Source organism: Neophocaena asiaeorientalis, unplaced genomic scaffold, assembly GCF_003031525.2.
Source record: "Neophocaena asiaeorientalis asiaeorientalis breed wild unplaced genomic scaffold, Neophocaena_asiaeorientalis_V1.1 scaffold232, whole genome shotgun sequence".
Lineage (NCBI taxonomy): Eukaryota > Metazoa > Chordata > Mammalia > Artiodactyla > Phocoenidae > Neophocaena > Neophocaena asiaeorientalis.
Window position 1 is genome coordinate 316,606 of NW_020175672.1, and position 19,953 is coordinate 336,558.

Sequence of the window (19,953 nt, forward strand, 5' to 3'; positions counted from 1 at the left end):
GAAGGGCGGCGCGAGGGGGCGGGGCCATAGTTTAAACTAATTGTGTGCTTACGGCGCTGGCGCGAGCCCGCGACCAACGCAATCCGGGAAAAGCCAGAGTAGGAGCGGGAGAGCGGGGCCAGGTAACCGCTGCTGGCGTGTGGTTTGGGCGCCCGCAGGGATGCCCGGGCCCAAGGGGGATGCTGGAGAGGCGGGTGTGAGCGGAAGGGCTCCTTCGTAACCGAGGCTGACTGGGGAGAGTCTATCTAGGGTAAGGTTTGTGAGGAGAGGGCCTTGTCCGAGGGGGAGGTGCCGGGCGTGCTTAGGGGGGAGGGTCTGTTTGGGGGCGTGTCCATGGAATCGTGTCAGAGGGCGACGCGAGTGCCGATAATGCGGGTTCCTGAAAGGCTCGTCGCCGAGGGTTCCTGTAGTGGGAAGGCTTCGCCTATTATTTATTGTTAACAATAGTGGTAGTAGTAATAAACATTTTCTCAACCCCAACGACGTTTGAAACACTGTACAACACCCTTTATATGGATCTTTTTAATATTCCTAACAGCATTATTATACTTTATTACAGGTGGGCCATCTGAGGTTTATGTTCAGCTTGGCCAGGGTTGCATAGATAGTGCGTGGTTGGCTATACCGGGGTTTTTGTGGAGTTGGGCTTAAGTGTTGTTTTTGTGGAGGGGCTGTGTTGGCGGTGCGGGTTGTCTTGGACTAAAGAGTCAGTTTATTTTGAGCCTCACTTTTCACTTATGATGTAAACAACGAATTTACCTGCCTTACCTACTTTTCTGGGGTTGTTATGAGGGTGAAATCAGGTAAGCTGTTTCTTGGAAGCATCTTGGAGAGTAAACATTTTTGACTATAAGTGATGTGACTGTGTGAAGGTTTTTGTTGGAAGAGAGCCCAGCTGGGTTGATGCTGCCTCCTCTGGGCGCCCTCTTTTGCTTACCCCTGAGATAGCGCTTTTCATCTGGTATTTGTTTCTCTCCCCTACTAGATAGAGACGGTGTCTTTTGTACCTCCATCCTCATGCCTATGCAGGGTGTGAAATGTATCATGGTATTAACGTATGCTTTGAAATGAATGAACTTACTTAGCCTGAAAAGGGATAGGAGCCTGGCTTTTCCATCTGTATTTAGTGGCTTTTGAACCTCTTTCTATGTCCTCTTGCCTGGAAGGGTACTGCCTTCGAAAAATGTGATAATACTTACTTTAACGCATGCTTACCTTTCTCTGGGGTCTGTTGCCTGGTCATGTTGTCTGGTCATGTGTTTTTAAAGTTCTGGATAATCAAGTGTGGTGAGCAGAAACCTTTGATGAGAAGGGAATTGGAGCTCTACATTGTGGAGATCTTTACTGCTGTGAATATATGGGAACCTTGGGGGAATGTTCACATCAAGTAAGGCATCTTTCAGCCAGCAGGGATGAATGTATGTGTTCCCTCCCTCTCTGTTCCTGTGTGGTATTTTCTCCTTCAGAGGAAGAGGAACATACTTCTTAGTAAAAGCTGCCAAAGTGAAATCTAAAAAACATAACAAAACAGACCCAAGTTTGGCCCAAGTTCAAGCAAGTGGTGACTAATTGTAAAGCCTGAATTCCAATTTAAAGCCCCAAACTGTACTCCCCCAAACTAGAAGATCTTAACCAAAAGCTCATATAAGGAACATTTCTATTTAGAATGTTCATTTTTTAATTTATGGAATATGGGAGTGGGAAGAATGCCTTGAACTAAAACTTGAGTTCTAGAACTGTTAGGATAGGGGAAAGCCCTGCCACAGATGGATAAACAGAGCTGATCAGGGAATGTTTTGACAGCTGTGTCTAATTGATAAAACCCTATGGTCAATAGGTATGTCAGGGATTATTTATTTCAGCCTTTTACCCAGTTTACATTAAACATATCGAAACATATTGTCCAGACTCAAAATGAGCATTTCCAAGAATGAGACCACTTCCAAAGGTAGTCATCTTAATGTTAGAACAATTCTAATAAATAATAATTGTTTTGTGCTGTCACTGATTATTTCATTTTACCCGTATACATTTACTGTTTGTTTTTTCCTTATTCTTTATTGCGTTTTATCCCTTCTTTTTGTGTCAAATAGATGAATACATCCTTCAGTTTTTTGTTTTTTGGGGTTTTTTTTTGGCCATGCCAGCGGCATGCGGGATCTTAGTTCCCTGACCAGGGATCGAACCTGTGCTCCCTGCAGTGGCAGTGCGGAGTCCTAACCACTGGGCAATTCCCCCTTCAGATGTTTCCTTAGTGAGGGTCTGTTAGTGGTAAATACTCTGTTGGAAAATACCATTATTTCCTTGTCAGTCTTGATTGATAGTTTAGCTGCATACTAGACTTCCAATTATTTTTTTTCCCAGTGCTTTGAAAATGTCATTTTACAGAAATTCTGGCTTTTTGTTGTTACTCTTGAGAACTGGGCTCACAATTGAACTATTATTTCATTGTATGTAACCTGCCTTTTTCTCTGGTTGTTTTTAAGATCCTTTTTTTTTTGTCATTCGTGTTCTGCAGTTTCATTACATTGTGTGGATTTAATTTTATCCTACTGGGGGCTTATAGTGATGCCTCAATCTGAGATTTCATACCTTTCAATTTTGTAAAAATTCCCCCCTTTATTTAAAAAAAATGTTTTTCCGGGCTTCCCTGGTGGTGCAGTGGTTAAGAATCTGCCTGCTAGTGCAGGAGACGCGGGTTCAAGCCCTGGTCCAGGAAGATCCTACGTGCCGCAGAGCAACTAAGTCCATGCACCACAGCTACTGAGCCTGCACTATAGGGCCCGCCAGCCACAACTACTGAAGCCCGCGCGCCTAGAGCCTTGTGCTCCACAACAAGAGAAGCCACCGCAATGAGAAGCCCCCACTTGGTGCAACTAGAGAAAGCCCGCGCGCAGCAACAAAGACCCAACGCAGCCAAAAATAAATAAAATAACTTTTAAAAAAACCCAAAAAAGTTATGCCGTCTGTCACTATACAAAAATATTACATTACTGACTATATTCCTCACACTGTACTGTTAATACCCGTGACTCACTTATTTTGTAACTGGAAGTTTGTACCTCTTAATCTCCCTCACCTATTTTTCATCCCCCCAGTCAGCTTCCCTAGCAACTACCTGTTTGTTCTCTGTGACTCTTTCTGTTTTGTTATGTTTTTTAGATTTCACATATAATTGAAATGGTACAGTATTTGTCTCTCTCTGTCTGACTTATTTCACTTACCTAGTACCCTCTAGGTCCATCCGTGTTGTCGCAAATGGTAAGATTTCATTCTTTTTTTACAGCTGAGTATATTCCATTAGATATATGTACCACATCTTCTTTATCCATTCATCTATCCATGGGCATTTAGGTTGCTTTCATATCTTGGCTATTATAAATAATGCTGCAATGAACATAGGGGTGTATATATCTTTTCACCTCGTTTTTGTTTTCTTTGGATAAACACCCAGGAGTGGAATTGCTGGATCATATAGTAGTTCTGTTTTAATTTTTTGAGGAACTTCCATACTATTTTCCATAGTGGCTGCACCAATTTACATTCTGCCAACAGTGCCAGAGAGTTCCCTTTTCTCCACATCCTCCCCAGGACTTGTTTGTTGTCTTTTTGATAATAGCCATTCTAACAGGTATGAGGTGATATCTTATAGTGGTTTTAATTTGCATTTCCCTGATGATTAGTGATGTTGAGCATCTTTTCATGCGGCCATTGGCCATCTGTTTGTTTTCTTTGAAAAAAATGTTCAGGTCCTCTGCCCATTTTTTAATTTGGTTTTTTTTTTAATGTTGAGTTATATGAGTTCTTTGTATATTTTGGATATTAACCCTTTGTCAGATATATTGTTTGTGAATATCTTCTCCCATACCATGTTTTAGTCTTCTTTTCACTTTTTGTTGCTAGTTTCCATTGCTATACAAAAGCTCTTTAGTTTGATGTAGTCCCATTTGTTTATTTTTGCTTTTGTTTCCCTTGCCTGAAGAGACATATCCAAAAAAATATTGCTAAGACTGATGTCAAAGAGCACACTGCTTGAGTTTTCTTCTAAGAGGTTTATGGTTTCAGGTCTTACATTTAAGTCTTCATTCATTTGGAATTTATTTTTGTATATGGTATGAGAAAGGAGAAAGTAGTCCAGTTTGAATCTTTTGCATGTAGCTGTAGTTTTCCCAATACTATTTATTGAAGAGACTTTTACTCATTGTATAGTCTCATCTCCTTTGTTGTAGATTGATTGATCATGTAAGTGTGTGTTCATTTCTGCATTCTCTGTTCTGTTCCATTGATCTGTGTGTCTTTTTTTAAAATTTTATTTATTTAATTTATTTATTTTTGTCTGCATTGGGTCTTTGTTGCGATACGTGGGCTTCTCATTGCAGAGGCTTCTCTTTGTTTCGGAGCACGGGCTCTAGGCATGCGGGCTTCAGTTGTTGTGGTGTGTGGGCTCAGTAATTGTGGCACACAGGCTCTAGAGCACAGGCTCAGGAGTTGTGGCACACAGGCTTAGTTGCTCCGCGGCATGGGGGATCTTCCTGGACCAGGGCTTGAACCCATGTTCACTGCATTAGCAGATGGATTCTTACCCACTGCGCCACCAGGGAAGCCCTTGTATGTCTGTTTTGGTGTACTGTTTTGGTTAGTATAGTTTTGTAGTATAGTTTGAAATCAGGGAGCATGATACCTTCAGTTTTGTGCTTCAGGATTGTTTTGGCTATTTAGGGTCTTTTGTGTTTCCATTACAAATTTTAGAATTATTTGTCCTAGTTCTGTGAAAAATTCCCTTGGTATTTTGATAGGGATTGCACCGAATTTGTAGAATGCCTTAGGCTAGAATGGTCATTTTAACAATACAGTAAGTCCTCTACATACGAACCTTCAAGTTGCAAACTTTCAAAGATGCGAGCATGTATTCAAATGTTCAATCACATAAGGTAGTTCACGTGTCTGGCATACATTGTCACGTGCATGCATCCTCTACAAGTGGTTCTGCTTTTGTGTACTTTTCTGTACAGTACTCTGTACAGTACAGTAGTACAGTATCTTTATTTCAAGCCCAGGATGTCCAGAAGCAAGCATAAAAGCAGCAGTGATGTAGCTGGTACTACTGTACATTTCAAGGTACTCTACTGTAAAATTAAAATTTTATTTTTGTGTTTGTTTTTTATGTATTATTTGTGTGAAAAGTATTATAAACCTATTATAGTACAGTACTGTATAGCCAATTATGTTAGTTGGCCATCTAGGCTAACTTTGTTGGAGTTGGGAACAAATTGGACTTACACTCTTGGAAGGGAACTTGTTCGTATGTAGGGGACTTAACTGTATTAATTCTTCCAATCCATTAGCATGGTGTATCTTTCCATTTGTTAGTATCATCTTTAATTTCTTTCATCAGCGTCTTGTCTTTTTTTTAGTACAGGTCTTTTACCTCAGTTAGATTTATTACTAGATATTTTATTCCTTTTGATGCAATTGTAAATAAAATTGCTTTCTTAATTTCTCTTTTTGATAATTCTTTGTTAGTGTATAGAAACACAACAGATTTCTGTATATTAATTTTGTATTCTGCAACTTTACTGAATTCATTGATGAGTTCTAATTTTTTTTGGTGGCCCTTTTAGGATTTTCTGTAGTATCATGTCATCTGCAAACAGTGACAGTTTTACTTCTTCCTTCCCAATTTGGATTCTTTTTATTTCTTTTTCTTGCCTGATTGCTGTGGCTAGGACTTCCAATACTAGGTTGACTAAAAGTGGTGAGAGTGGGCATCCTGTCTTGTTCCTGATCTTAGAGGAAATGCCTTCAGCTTTTTACTGTTGAGTATGATGTTAGCTGTGAGCTTGTCATACGTGGTCTTTATTTTGTTGAGATGTTCCCTCTAGACCCACCTTTTTTTTTTTTTTTTTTTATGGTACGCGGGCCTCTCACCGCTGTGGCCTCTCCCGTCACGGAGCACAGCCTCCGGATGCGCAGGCCCAGCAGCCACGGCTCACGGGCCCAGCTGCTCCACGGCACGTGGGATCCTCCCGGACCAGGGCACGAACCTGTGTCCCCTGCATCGGCAGGCAGACTCTCAACCACTGCGCCACCAGGGAAGCCCCCACCTTTTTTTTGTCATTTAAAAAAATTATTTATTTTTCGCTGCATTGCGTCTTTGTTGTTACGTGTGCACTTTGTAGTTGTGGTGAGCAGGGGCTACTCTTCGTTGTGTTGCACAGTCTTCTCATTTCGGTGGCTTCTCTTGTTGCGGAGCACAGGCTCTAGGCACGTGAGCTTCAGTAGTTGTGGCACGCAGGCTCAGTCGTTGTGGCTCGTGGGCTCTAGAGTGCAGGCTCAATAGTTGTGGCACACGGGCTTAGTTGCTCCGCGGCACGTGGGATATTCCTGGACCAGGGATCGAACCTATGTCCCCTGCATTGGCAAGCGGATTCTTAACCACTGTACCACCAGGGAAGTCCCATCCAGACCCACTTTGATGCTATTTTTTTTTAAATCATAAATGGATGTTGAATTTTGTCAGAAGTGTTTTCTGCATTCATTTAGATGATTTTTATTCTTCAGTTTGTTAATGTGGTGTATCACACTGATTGATTTGTGGATATTGAACCATCTTTGCATCCCTGGGATAAATACCACTTGATCATGGTGCATGATCCTTTTAATGTGTTGTTGAATTTGGTTTGCTAATATTTTGTTGAGGATTTTCACAACTATAAAGTGATATTGGCCTGTAATTTTCTTTCTTTGTGATATCTTTGTCTGGTTTTGGTGTTGTGGTGATGCTGGCCTTGAAAATGTTTGGAAGCATTCCTTTCTCTGTAATTATTTTGGAATAGTTTGAGAAGAATAGGTGTTACCTTCTTTAAATGTTTGGTAGAATTCACCTGTGAAGTCGTCTGGTCCTTCACTTTTGTTTATTGGCAGTTTTTTTGTTTTGTTTTGTTTTTGTTTTTGGTTTTTTTTTGAGGTATGCAGGCCTCTCACTGCTGTGGCCTCTCCTGTTGCAGAGCACAGGCTCTGGACGTGCAGGCTCAGCGGCCATGGCTCACGGGCCCAGCCGCTCCGTGGCATGTGGGATCCTCCTGGACCAGGGCACGAACCCGTGTCCCCTGCATCGGCAGGCGGACTCTCAACCACTGCGCCACCAGGGAAGCCCCTATTGGCAGTTTTTTTAAATTGCTGATTCAATTTTATTACTGGGAATTGGTCTATTTATATTTTCTGTTTCTTCCTGATTCAGTCTTGGGAGATTGTACATTTCTAAGAATTTATCCATTTCTCTTAGGTTGTCCATTTTATTGGCATATACCTCTTTAAATAGTGCCTCTCCCTGATCTCATATTTAACTTACCTTGAACCTTCTATTGTTAATTCTGTTCTCCACATCTCTTATTCTTTTCTTCATGATTTCTGTCTCTATCTTTCTGTGTTACCTCTAGATAATTTCCTTAAACCTATCTCCTAGCATACTAATTACTCTTAAGCTAGAACTAATTTATTTTTTTAATATATAAATTTAAATATTTACTTATTTATTTTTGGCTGTGTTGCTGCACGTGGGCTTTCTCTAGTTGCGGCAAGTGGGGGCTACTCTTTGTTGAGTTGCACGGGCTTCTCGTTGCGGTGGCTTCTCTTGTTTTGGAGCATGGGCTCTAGGCATATGGACTTCGGTAGTTGTGGCACGTGGGCTTAGTTGCTCTGTGGCATGTGGGATCTTCCCGGACCAGGGATCAAACCCGTGTCCCCTGCATTGGCAGGCAGATTCTTAACCACTGTGCCACCAGGGAAGCCCCAAATTTACTTTTTGAATTCTTATTTTCATTAGCTAAGTTTTTCATTTCCTCAGGTACTCTTTGGTTCATTTTCAAATCTGCCTCTTTGTTTTTCATGGTATCTTGTTTTTGTCCTGTGTTTTCAATTCATCTATATTAATTTTAAATAAATTTAACTTACTGTGTTTGTTCAGTTTTTTGAAGCTTTTCGAGTATAATCCTGCCATTTGTTTTAATGACTCTTTGTCATGATGGATTGTTTCCTCAAGTATTTTATAATTTTGGATTGTGAGCTCATATTCAAAGGAGTATTATCTATGATAGCCTTATGTAGCTTGAGTTGAGGTCAGTTCTCTCAAAAACAGCTTTTTTATTTTAATCAGCTTTGCTTAATTATAATTTATGCATTTATAATACGTTTTTTAAAGTAAAAAAAGTTTTTACAGATTTATACACTTATAAAAAGCTGCCCCAATCAAGATACAGAGCATTCCCATCACTCCCAAAAGTTTCCTTATGCCTCTTTACAGTTCATCTTTCCCTTTCCCTTGGCCCCAGGAACCACTATAGATTAATTTGTATTTTCTAGAATTTTATCTAAGTCAAATTATACAGAGTGTACCTTTATGTCTGCTTTCTTTCAGGCAGTGTAATGCATTTCAAATTTTTCTATTTAGTACATATATCAGTAATTTGTTACTTTCTGTTCCTAAGTAGTATTCTGTTATATGATTATATCATACAGTTTTGTTTATCATTTACTGTTGATGGACATTGGGGTTGTTTCCAGTTTTTGGCTGTTGTGATAAAATTGTTGTGAGCATTCATGTACAAATCTTTGAGTGGACATGTATTTTCTTGACTCTTCGGAGTGAAATGGCTGGGTCATATGGCATGTTATCTTTAAATTTTTAAGAAATTACCAGTTTTCCAAAGTGGCTGTACTGTTTCATGTTCCCATTGCAGTATCTGAGAGCTCTAGTTTCTTTATATTCTTACCAACACTTGGTATTGTCAGTCTTTTTAATTTTAGCCGTTCTCATGGAGGTGTAGTGTTATTGTGGTTTTAATTTGCATTTTCCTGATGATGTTGAACATCTTTTGGCCATTTGTGTATCTCCTGCAGCAACTTTGTATTTGCTCCTGCTGGGAACTAAAGGCTGTTCCCAACCTGGGAGTAAAATGTCTGGAATTTTTCTGTACTTGTAGATTTCCAGGCCACAGACTTTGTATAAATTTTTAACTCCAGGGCTTCCCTGGTGGCGCAGTGGTTGAGAGTTTGCCTGCCGATGCAGGGGACATGGGTTCGTGCCTCGGTCTGGGAAGATTCCCACATGCCGCGGAGCAGCTGGGCCCGTGAGCCATGGCCGCTGAGCCTGCGCGTCCGGAGCCTGTGCTCTGCAACCAGAGAGGCCACAACAGTGAGAGGCCCGCGTACCGCAAAAAAAAAAAAAAAAAAAAAATTTTTAACTCCAAATCCCTCTCTTGTGTGCACCTATGGTTATTAATTCCTAGAAAGTTTTGTGTTTTTGTTGTTGCTGTTGTTTTGCGGTACGCGGGCCTCTCACTGTTGTGGCCTCTCTGGTTGCAGAGCACAGGCTCCGGACGCGCAGGCTCAGCGGCCATGGCTCACGGGCCCAGCCTCTCCGCAGCATGTGGGATCTTCCCAGACCGGGGCACGAACCCGTGTCCCCTGCATAGGCAGGCGGACTCTCAACCACTGCGCCACCAGGGAAGCCCTCCTAGAAAGTTTTTTCCTCCCACTTTACTAGATGAGCAAGGCAACCTCCCTTATTTCCCTGTGGACAGATTTTTTTTTTTTCCTAGTCTGTCTTTTTTACTGAGGATTCCAGCCTTTATACAGAGATCTCAGTTGTTTTTTACGGGCTCAAGATCTCCTGGACTATGAGGAGGTCACGAATTCCTTACATTGCTGGGACAGCTATGCCTCACTAATCCAATTTTCAGCTTCTTTCTTTCTGTTTCCTGGGATTTCTCCTACTTTCTTGTGAGTTCAGTTTATCTAGTGTAAGTTAGGATCCTATCAGGAAAATAGAAACCACACACAGATATTTTAATAGAGTGAATTCAGTAAAAGTGTTTAGTTTAAACCCTTGTTGGAGGGCTGAAAGAGCAAAAAGGGAGTCTTAAAGTAACTTTGATATAATAACTGCGTTAAGCACCTGCCTCATCCAAGACTGAAAAACAAAGGGAAGAAGGTAGGGGTTGTCAGAACCTAGAATTCTGGAGAGATCTGATGGAACTGCATGCACCCTGATTCTCTGAGGAGAGGGTGTTGCTGGTTTCTCAGGAGCTCACAGGAGGGGCCTGGAGGAGCCAGGTTTGGTTGAGCCCTGCCCTGCTGGTGCTGGTGCCTCTGAGAGGGAGTTTAGAAAGAAGCAGGGAAGCATCAACTGCTGTTGTCAAGAAACAGCGAGCCACAGGAAGAAGGAAGTCCCTTGCAGCCTCTTCCTGCCTTCCATTTTCCCTTTAGCACCCCCTGTAGACAGAACCTGACTGGGAGCCCGCTGGCAAAGGTGAGATAGTATTGGTGGAGTCCGAGCCCCAGCATCACAGAGCAGAGCATAACAGGGTAGGTGTGGAGCTGAGAGAAAATAACTTAACTAGCAAGTCTAAAAGGATTTTTATTAAATTTTTCTAAGCATTTCCAGGCATATTTAGTAGGAAGATTTTCGGGTTATCTGGTCCATTATATCAACAGTTAGTAATAGCGATAGATGACTTCCTTTTTTTTTTCAGCGTATACTGTTTTAAGCACTTCACATGAACTGCTTCCCAAAGTTCTATGAGGTAAGTACTATTATTTCTACTATAAATTAATCTACCCAAAGCCATACAGTTTGTAAGTGGTAGGGTTGGTGTTCTAATCCAAGCATTCTGGATTCCATAATGCCCATTCTTATTTATTGGGCTGAAAGTTCTTTCCTACATCAAACCAAAATCTATCCTCCTTTAACTTGTACTAACTAGTTCTGGTTTTGGCTTCTTGCACGGGGACGCGTAAGTCTTTCTCCTTGTCTACATGACAAGCATGCATATGTTTGAAAAAAGTTTTCATGTTTTCCCTGGCATAACATCTGTAGTTCCCCCCTCACATTTGCCATGACATGACTTTCAGACCCTTCACCACAGTGGTTGTCATTCTTTCTCGCACGTGCTCTGACTTTGCTTTCAGAGGTGGGGCACAGAGTCGTCTTCTACTAACATGACCTGAGCCACATTAATGTTTTGGGTAGGTCTGTCAGATTGATGGTTCACAGGGGAGTGTCTGGAGTAACAGCCTGTCCTCCACTTCCCACCATAGGCAGCCTTTTTTTCCCCCAAAGGCAACCTTTTTTTTTTTTTTTATTTTTTTTATTTTTTAGGCAACCTTTTTAATATGAACTGTTGTACCAGGTCCTTACCATCCCATGTTAGTTTGGTTGATTTCTTTTATTCTAAATGCAGGGCTTTATGTGTAGTCCTGTTAAATTATATATTGGCTATTTTTGGTATCACTGAACCTGTTAAGATCTTTTTGCCGGATCAAATCTAAAAACATTGTATTTTCTTTTCTTCACAGTTTACAATTCCAAAGTTTAACAAGCAGACCTTACATGTTTTCATTCTGTCTTTGGTAAAAATGCTAAACATGGTAGGTTTGAGAAGAAAGCTGAATGTTACACCTCTGGAGATCTTACTTCAGTTGATGGAGGTTTGGGGGGAATAGTTTTGACTATTCTTTCTGCTAAATTGGGGGAGGAGCTGTCTGGAAAGGGCAGAATCTTGGCTGTCAATGAGGGGAGGAGAGAGTCAAGGCTAAGGATTGGCCTTTGGGCAGTCAGTCACCCTAATAAGGGACCACTTGGCAGAAGTAAAATGATCTGGTGGCTGTAGAAGGGAGAGAAGGCATATTGCACAGCATGCTTCTGGGTTGAGGCCTCTCTTGGCAGCTGTGTCAGCTGTCCTTTCTGTCCTCTTTAAGGGCCAGTTTCTTTGAAGCCAGTGCAGGAAATGCCAGTGATTCAGCCTTGCATATTTCTTCTGCCTTATTGCAGCTCAGGACTGGTTTGTCTGGTGAGGAGTGAAGACTGTGCATGTATTTCAGGCTTATTTATTTGACCACCTGGGTGCCTTCCCGTGACTGGCTAGAGACACTTGCTTTGCAGGCTGTCAAGTTTTTGGTGCCCTGTGGCAAGGTGAATACAATGTGACCCGAGGTCTTGGTCCTGTGTGTGGGTAGCAACTGCATTCTGCCCTGTAAGGGGGCATTTGTCAAGTGCCTGACTTCTGGATGGTCTCAGTGAGGGGTGAGGTAACAATAGCGTTGATTGCCTACTTTTCTGTCTTTCCTATGGCGTGACGATATGAGTTTGAGGGAAACCTCTTGTTCCCTTAGAGTTTGCCACGGTACCCCTCATGAACTACTGCAAAGTGGTCTCTGTCTGGTTGCTGACCCCCAAAGCCCAGTTTCCTTAGGCAGTGAGCAAATCATAATGAGTGCCTATTATACCTCTCACAGAGCTGAATATTTAACAAGTGTATTTATAATACAGAATTTCCCTACTCCCCAACTGTTCAAACCTACAGATACTTAACAAGAATAATGTAACAAATACTTGTATATTCTTCACCAAGATTCACTAATTGTTAACAGTTTGCTATTTTTGGTCTCTATCCTTCATTTTCTGAACCTTTTGACTGTTAGATGTAAACATCATGTTACTTCATCCCTAAATATTTCCACAAGTATTTCCTAAAAAAATAAGAGTATTTTCCTATCATAACCACAATAAAATTACACTCAAATTCAATTCATCCGGTATACAGTACTTGTTCAGATTGCTCTAATTTTTCCAATGATGTCTTTCATAGACTTTTTGTCAGTTCAGGATCCATTGAAGGATCATGCATGTGTTAGTTGTCACGACTTTGTCAAGCCTTTATTCTGCTTTAACTTTGAACAGTTTTTAAATCCCTTAATCTTGAATGCCTTTTCATCTGTCATAGCATTGACATTCTTTAGAGTTCAAGTTAGTTTTTTGCAGAATGTCTCTTAATTTGGATTTGTATGACTATTTCCTCTTGACTAGATACAGTTTAAACATTTTTGGTAGAACTAGATAGGTTAATACAGTAGTTTGATTAGTGAAGCTAGAAAACACATGGAAACAGTATTCATTTTTGCATGACAGTAGATAATTTAGCACTCAGTTATGTTGTCTAATCTGTAAGCCCCATCAGAATTGAGAGAAGAGGGAATTCAGTAGGACCTGGAGGTACTAGGAGAGACTTTAGTAGGAAGATGGGGTTTGGAAGATGGATAGAATTTGAGGCAGTTGGAGTATGGTTAGACAAGCTGCTATTTGGACTTCTCATCCCACTACTAAGGTTATATATCATGAAAAGTGAATTTCCTCTCCAGAGTTTAGAGCTCTGTATCTTTCATGGTGTTTGTACTGCTGGGAAGCGTAATAGTTTAGAGCTCTTGCTTTGGTTTCAGACAGGCCTAGAGACTGTGCTCAGCATTTTGACAGCTGCCTAACCTCAGGGAAGTTTCCTTACGTGCAAGCTAGAAAGAGTATTGGTAACTCTTTAAAATGTTATTGTGACGCTCAGAGTGAAATATTGCATAAATACTTGAATTAAAACATTTGAATGCCTTTAGGTGAGGGCAACACTTCCTAGTTTTTCCATGTGCCACACTGGAACATTCATTTCTATTACCTGCCTAACCCCTGAAGGGGCTTGAATTTACCACTGCTGGATAACTGAAGGCATGGAAATGAGAAAGGGCTTGGCTCATGCAGAGAGAAATGGGAAGACTGGCTTGATTAGCTCAGAGTGTACACTGTGGAACAGTGGAAAATAAGGTTGAATAAATAACTTGAGGCTGTATAATGGAGGGCTTGGAAAGTTAAGCCAAGGGATTTAGATATGGTGCTTTAGGAAGAAAACCATGGAAGGTTTTTGAGCAGGAGGGACACACTTAGAAATGTGAGTGGTATGGAGCCTCCTGAGGAAGGACCTTTCCTGCTTTAGAGACTGGAGCCCTAGTATGGCAGAGCCTCCCCAGTGCTGACCACGTTGGGGTGTGGTTTGGCTGTCTTGCCACAGGAGGCCAGACTTTCTGCCCCGGTGACTCTTCCTGCTCTGCCACTGACCCACCGCATTGAACTAGGCTGCGTGGCTTCCCTTCCGGTGGCTGTCTGATCTACAGAATGCTGGGGCTGCCCAGGATGATGTGAGGCTCAGCTGACCAACAGTCGGCGGGATGCGGGAATGAACAGCATTCCTGTCCCTTTGCCCCTTCCTTGGGTGGAGGCTAATTATAAGCCAGATTGCCAGGGATCACTTTGTCCGAACCTGAGAAAGCTGTTCACCAGGAGGTGAGTCAAGATGGTTCCTGCTCTCTCTCTGCTTTTTCATAGGTCAGCTTTTTCCCGAACAGGATCTCTACTGCTTTCTTTTTCCTTGATCCAGGTTCTTCTAAGTAACCTTCTTTCAATTACTTGAAGTAAACAGGTTACTGCAGGAGGTGGGCAGAGATGTTTAATAAACATATTTTCTAGCTATGGGAGGAGAGTCTAGGGGGTTTCACTGACCCCTGTTGTGAGGTGGATTACCCAGAACTCTTGTGAACCAGGCACTAAACGATGGCTCATACTCATAGGAGCTGCTGCAGAGAAGTCCTGATCTTAAGCTATCATTTCTCAGAAACTGGGTTTCAAAACCATTCTTGCTGTGCTTTAGTGTCCTGAGTTATCTCCCCTTTGAAAGACAGCAGCGAGGAACAGGAAGGGGGAGGTGCATGGATTAGGGTGTTTGTGGTTTTTGCTGGGAGTCAGGGTGACTAGGTTTCTAGTCCTGATTACTGCTAACAAGCTGTGTGACCAGGGACAAACTTCCTAACCCCAGTGGACTATAGTTTTCTTATACGTAAACATGAGCAGTTTAGATTATATGATCTAGAAGATTTCTTCCAGAGCCAAAATTTATGATTATGTAATGTGTGGCTGTAAATTAGTATAATAGTTTATCTTTAACACACGTGACATATACTGCCCATACCTTGTCCCCTTCATTGTAATTTTGGGACAATTAGAGTATTTGTAAGTTTGTCCCCCTCGAAGTAATCGTGTTCTCAGCCTTTACGTTTACTCAGGTGATGCTGCCAGCGCTCAAAACATCTTTGGCCTCTCAGCCAATCTTTTGAATATTCTCAGAGGTAGCAAATCTTCACTCTTGCTTGGTAGATTCAGTTTTTGGAAACAGCTAGAAGATGTGAGCCAAAGACAAGCAAGGCAGTATCTATTCTGGTGAAGAATGAGGTGTGACTGTAAAATAATAAGATTTAATTTTTGTGTGTGTCTCGCATGGAGTAGCCTTTAAAGGCAGTTCCCAAAGTAGTGTCTTGTAAATCTTAGGAGACTATTTTGATTACAGTTTTCACTTGATTCAACAAGATTGGAAATGTTTGTTTAAAAGGGCGTCACTTCCTTTATACTCCCTGTGCGTATGCCTGCTTCTAGGTCAAAGTGACAAGATAGTGGGCAGGGAGAATTAGCCTTTCTCGTGGTAGTCCTCCCAAATCACAAACGTGCTGAGGGTCAAAAAGGGTTGGAACATGCTGCTATGGGACATTGTAGCTGAGGAGCCACTGCAGTCCCGGCTCCAGAAGACTCAGCAGCCACAAGCTGCTCAGGCTGCAGCAGCCACTGCTCACCAGCACACCATAGTCCGTCAGGATGATTCCCAGCTGGCGTGGCTGAAGCAGATGATTTGGTAGCTCCAGTCTTTTGTAGGAGAAATGATGTATCAGCTTACTTGGTTTGTTGTCTGTTGTTGTTTGTTTATTTGTTTTCCTCAGCAGTTTGAGTTTGAGGAGGGGTGGGGATGGGTGGGGGTCAAAGCAGAGGGGCTCTTTTTTTAAAAATTAATTTATGGCTGTGTCGGGTCTTCCTTTCTGTGTGTGGGCTTTCTCTAGTTGTGGCAAGCGGGGGCCACTCTTCATCACGGTGCGCGGGCCTCTCAGTATCGCGGCCTCTTGTTGCAGAGCACAGGCTCCAGACGCACAGGCTCAGTAATTGTAGCTCACGGGCCCAGTTGCTCCGCGGCATGTGGGATCGTCCCCAGACCAGGGCTCGAACCCGTGTCGCCTGCATTGGCAGACAGATTCTCAACCACTGCGCCACCAGGGAAGCCCCAGAGGGGCTCTCTTGAACGCATTTCAGTTAGGCTGTCTGTAGTATCCTGGACTTTGTTCCTGGAAATGGTGTCTTGTTGATAACTAGTCAAGAAAATAAGGCGTTAAGCATCCTAATCAAAAGGTTCTGTCACTAAGTCACTTTGAGATTCTCTTTCTCACGGCCATGTTGTCTTCATTTTTCTTCATTGAAAGAGATACTAAGAGTTCTAGATCTGAAAACAGGTAGGCCAAAGGAGGTTTGAGGTAGCGAGCTATCTGTTTGTTCTAAGCTGCTTGACTATTAGACTAGGGAGGTAGGAGTGGAATTCCTTTTTAGTCCTTAAATTATAGTGACTATACTCTCTACTTGCAGTCACAGCTCAGTGATCAAACGTGAAGCAGCTGTTTAATGAGAAGCAGGCACTGGGAGCTTTCTCCTGAAAAACAATCACAGGACATGCTGATCTTGAGAGAGGTAGTCGTTCCCTGGTAGGACCTATTGTTTGAAGGAGGTGGGGGTGAATATCATCAAAATGGACAGTGTGGATATTGTGGTTTAGAAGGGTTAGAGACTTTGTTCCCTGCTGTTGTTAATTTCAAGCCTCTCTTTAAAGGGATTTTCTTAATGATTGGAGCAGTGTGGGATTCATTTAGAGAAAAAGCCCCATGTAACCACAATAGAAATTAAATGCCTAAGAGCAGAGCCAGTTGCTGGAGAGACCTAATCAGTTGCTTTTCAATACTTAGATCCTACAGTGACAGCAAGGAGAGAATAGGCTGCTTGGTGAGCTCGCTATGTACTAGGCTGGGAGATTTGGGCTCTAAACAGAGGAGGAGGTGATCTGTAGAATCCACACCTCTTAATCTCCCTATTTCTCTTCTTTCCCTCAGTGCCCTTTAGTTTTAATTAGGATTGTGTAAACACAGTCAGCTTGCCAGTCCCCTTAAAGTGGCAGGCCCATGACATTTTCTGCTGGTCACTCTTGCTAGGTATGTGGCTTTAAAGTAGAGGGATTGTCCTCTTTGACAGTTTGGCTTCGCTGGCTGCCTCACTGAAAGAATTCTCTAGATTAGGGCCAGTTGGCTGTCATTCAGTTGGGCAGCATTATTTAGCACCTGCGGTGTGCAAGCATTGTGCTGGAACGGAGCTGATAGGTGAATAAGATGGTTTCTGCTCTTCAGGAGCTTATTAGTCAAGTGAAATACATATGCAGCTAACGTTGACCCAAGGAGGAATGAAGTAAAGTGTGTAGAGGAACAAGCAATATGGAGCATATAGAGGAAACAACAATTATTCCTGAATTGGGGGGAACAAGGAGAGCTTCTGAAGGGAGAAAGCATTTGAGCTAGGTTGTAAAGGGTGAATTAGAATTCCTTAAGTTCAGAAGAAAGGACATTTTGGGTTTTTTTGTTTTTTGTTTTTGACCGTGCCACGTGGCTTGTGGGATCCTAGTTCGCTCAAACCTGGGCCCTTGGCACTGAGAGCACAGAGTCCCAACCACTGGACCACCAGGGAATTCCCTTTTTTAAAAAATGTTTTTTACCTTTTTCGTTTTTTAGAAAGGGCATTATGGAGGAGGTCACGGCATGGGCAAAGGCACAGAGCCTGGAAAATGCCTGGCATGTCTGGGAAAAGTATTCCTGAGATAGAAGATATTTTAGAGGAATGAGCTGGAGATGAGGCTGGAAAAGATGTTTGATGGTTGGATCTTAAAGAACATTTAAGTGTCATGCTAAGGGATTTGGATTTTATTCTTCATGGAGTTAGCTCTTGAGTGTTTTGGAGTGTTTTTCAAGTGTAAGGTCTTAGATTTCAGGGTTGAGAAGGTGGTGGTCTCGGTTCTTAAAGTATAAAGTTTGTCAGCCATCTAATGTTTATGTACTTGATTCCTTAGTTATATTTTCTAAAGCACCTCCAACCACAAGAAGGCAGGAAATAGTCAGCAGTGTCCCTTTAGACTGCGCTTTCGCCACTCCTCAAAGATGAAGATTTTCTTAGGCGTATACATCCTACAGTCTTGTTTAGTGAGTTCCTTACTACTGCTAATCCTTTTGAATATACAGTGGAAACCAAAAACATTTTTTTGAACTGATTGAAAATAGTATATATTCACTGTAGGAAATATGAAAAATACAGAAAAGTATAAAGAAAACTAAAATCATCCATAGCCCTACCATCTGGAGAAAATCACTTATTTCCATTTTAGTGTTTCCTTTCAATATTTTGTACCTATGCACATTTCTGTGTGGCATAGTCCAGATCATATATTACCTACAATTTTGTCTTCTGCTTTTTTTCCATTTCCCATTGTTTTCATTATATAAATTAATGTTGCTGAAGCTCTTTACAAATATTCCTTTTTTCCTTTTTGGTTGTGCCTCTCGGCTTGTGGCATCTTAATTCCCTGACTAGGGATCGAACCTGGGCCCCCTGCAGTGGAAGCTCAGAGTCCTAATCACTGGACCACCAGGGAATTCGCGATATTTCTAATGGCTGCATAATAGTCTATCATATAGGATTTTTATAGTGCTTTCAGTTTTTTCTATTTTAAACAATACTCTAATACTTAAATACAAATTATAAAAGTAATATATATAATAAGTAAGTCCCTTGCACATCACCCTTTATCCTAATCCTACTCTGCAGAGGTAACAATTACTTATTAATAGTTTTTATTAATTTATAATTAGTAATTTCTGGTGTATCTTTGCGTGAACATTATTATGCATAAGTTTTGATCAGTATTTTTCATTATTTTCTTATGATACATCTCTGCAAGTGAATTACTGGGTCAAATGATGTGAAATTAAAATTTTTTTCCTGATTGTACTTCATGGTACAGTTTAGAAAACATGAAAAGTAAGGTTTTTAAGGGAGGAAGTAAGAATACCCATAATTCCACAACTCACAAATAAACATTATTTGATATATTTCCTTATAAATATAACATGCATATTCACACTCACAGTTGTGCATGTGTGTGTATGTATCACATACACACTTGTATATGTAGTTTAAAACATAAACAGTCATACCACACTAACACTATATATAGTGCTTTTAAAATTCAACATTTCCCCATGTCATTAAAATTATTTAGAATATTTTTAATGACTGCATAAGGCTTCATCATATGGATATATAATAATTTACTTGAGTTATTGTTAGATACTTAGTTTTTCTCCAGTTTTTCATAATGATAAATAATTATATTAATTCATATATATCTTTGTTTATATTTCAGATAATTTTCTAAACTTTTATTGCTGTGAATGGAATTATTTGATCAAAGAACACAAACTTTGTTTTTTTTAGCAGTCTCACTTTAAAATTTTTTAAATTTTAAAGTGTTAAATTCACAATTTTTTTTTTTTTTTTTTGCGATACGTGGGCCTCTCACTGTTGTGGCCTCTCCTGTTGCAGAGCACAGGCTCCGGACGCGCAGGCTCAGCGGCCATGGCTCACGGGCCCAGCCGCTCCGCGGCATGTGGGATCTTCCCGGACCGGGGTACAAACCCGCGTCTCCTGCATCGGCAGGCGGACTCTCAACCACTGCGCCACCAGGGAAGCCCTTAAATTCACAATTTAAATTCACAATTACGTGTGCAATTCAGTGACATTAGGTGTATTTACAGTGTTGTGCAGTCATCACTGCTGTTCATTTTCAGGACACTTTGTCATCCCAAGCAGACTCTCTGTACCCATTGAACAATAGCCCCATTCCTTCCTCCCCCAGTCCCTGGTAACCTCTATTTTACTTTCGGTCTCTATGAATTTGCCCATTCTAGGTACCTCATAAATGGGACCATACAATTTTTGTCCCTTTGTGTCTAGTTTATTTCACTTAGCATAATATGGACATTTTTTAGGTTCTTGATATGTATTGCCAAATTTCTTTCCAGAGAACCACTTAAAGATTGCCTGCTTACTTACATGAGAAAATGCACTGTTCGTTCTTTTTTTTTTTTTTTTTTTTTTGCGGTACGCGGGCC

The 19,953-nt window shown here is 41.4% G+C and overlaps 1 protein-coding gene across 1 annotated transcript in view; it reads left to right on the top strand.

The window, feature by feature from the left end:
• The first annotated feature begins 103 nt into the window (after positions 1 to 103).
• The window catches only part of NUMA1 (nuclear mitotic apparatus protein 1), a 75,396-nt gene continuing 55,546 nt past the window's right edge, over positions 104 to 19,953 (top strand). Inside the window, exon 1 of the mRNA XM_024731807.1 lies at positions 104 to 122. The gene's annotated coding sequence lies outside the window, so the exon portion shown is untranslated. The remainder of the gene's footprint in view (positions 123 to 19,953) is intronic.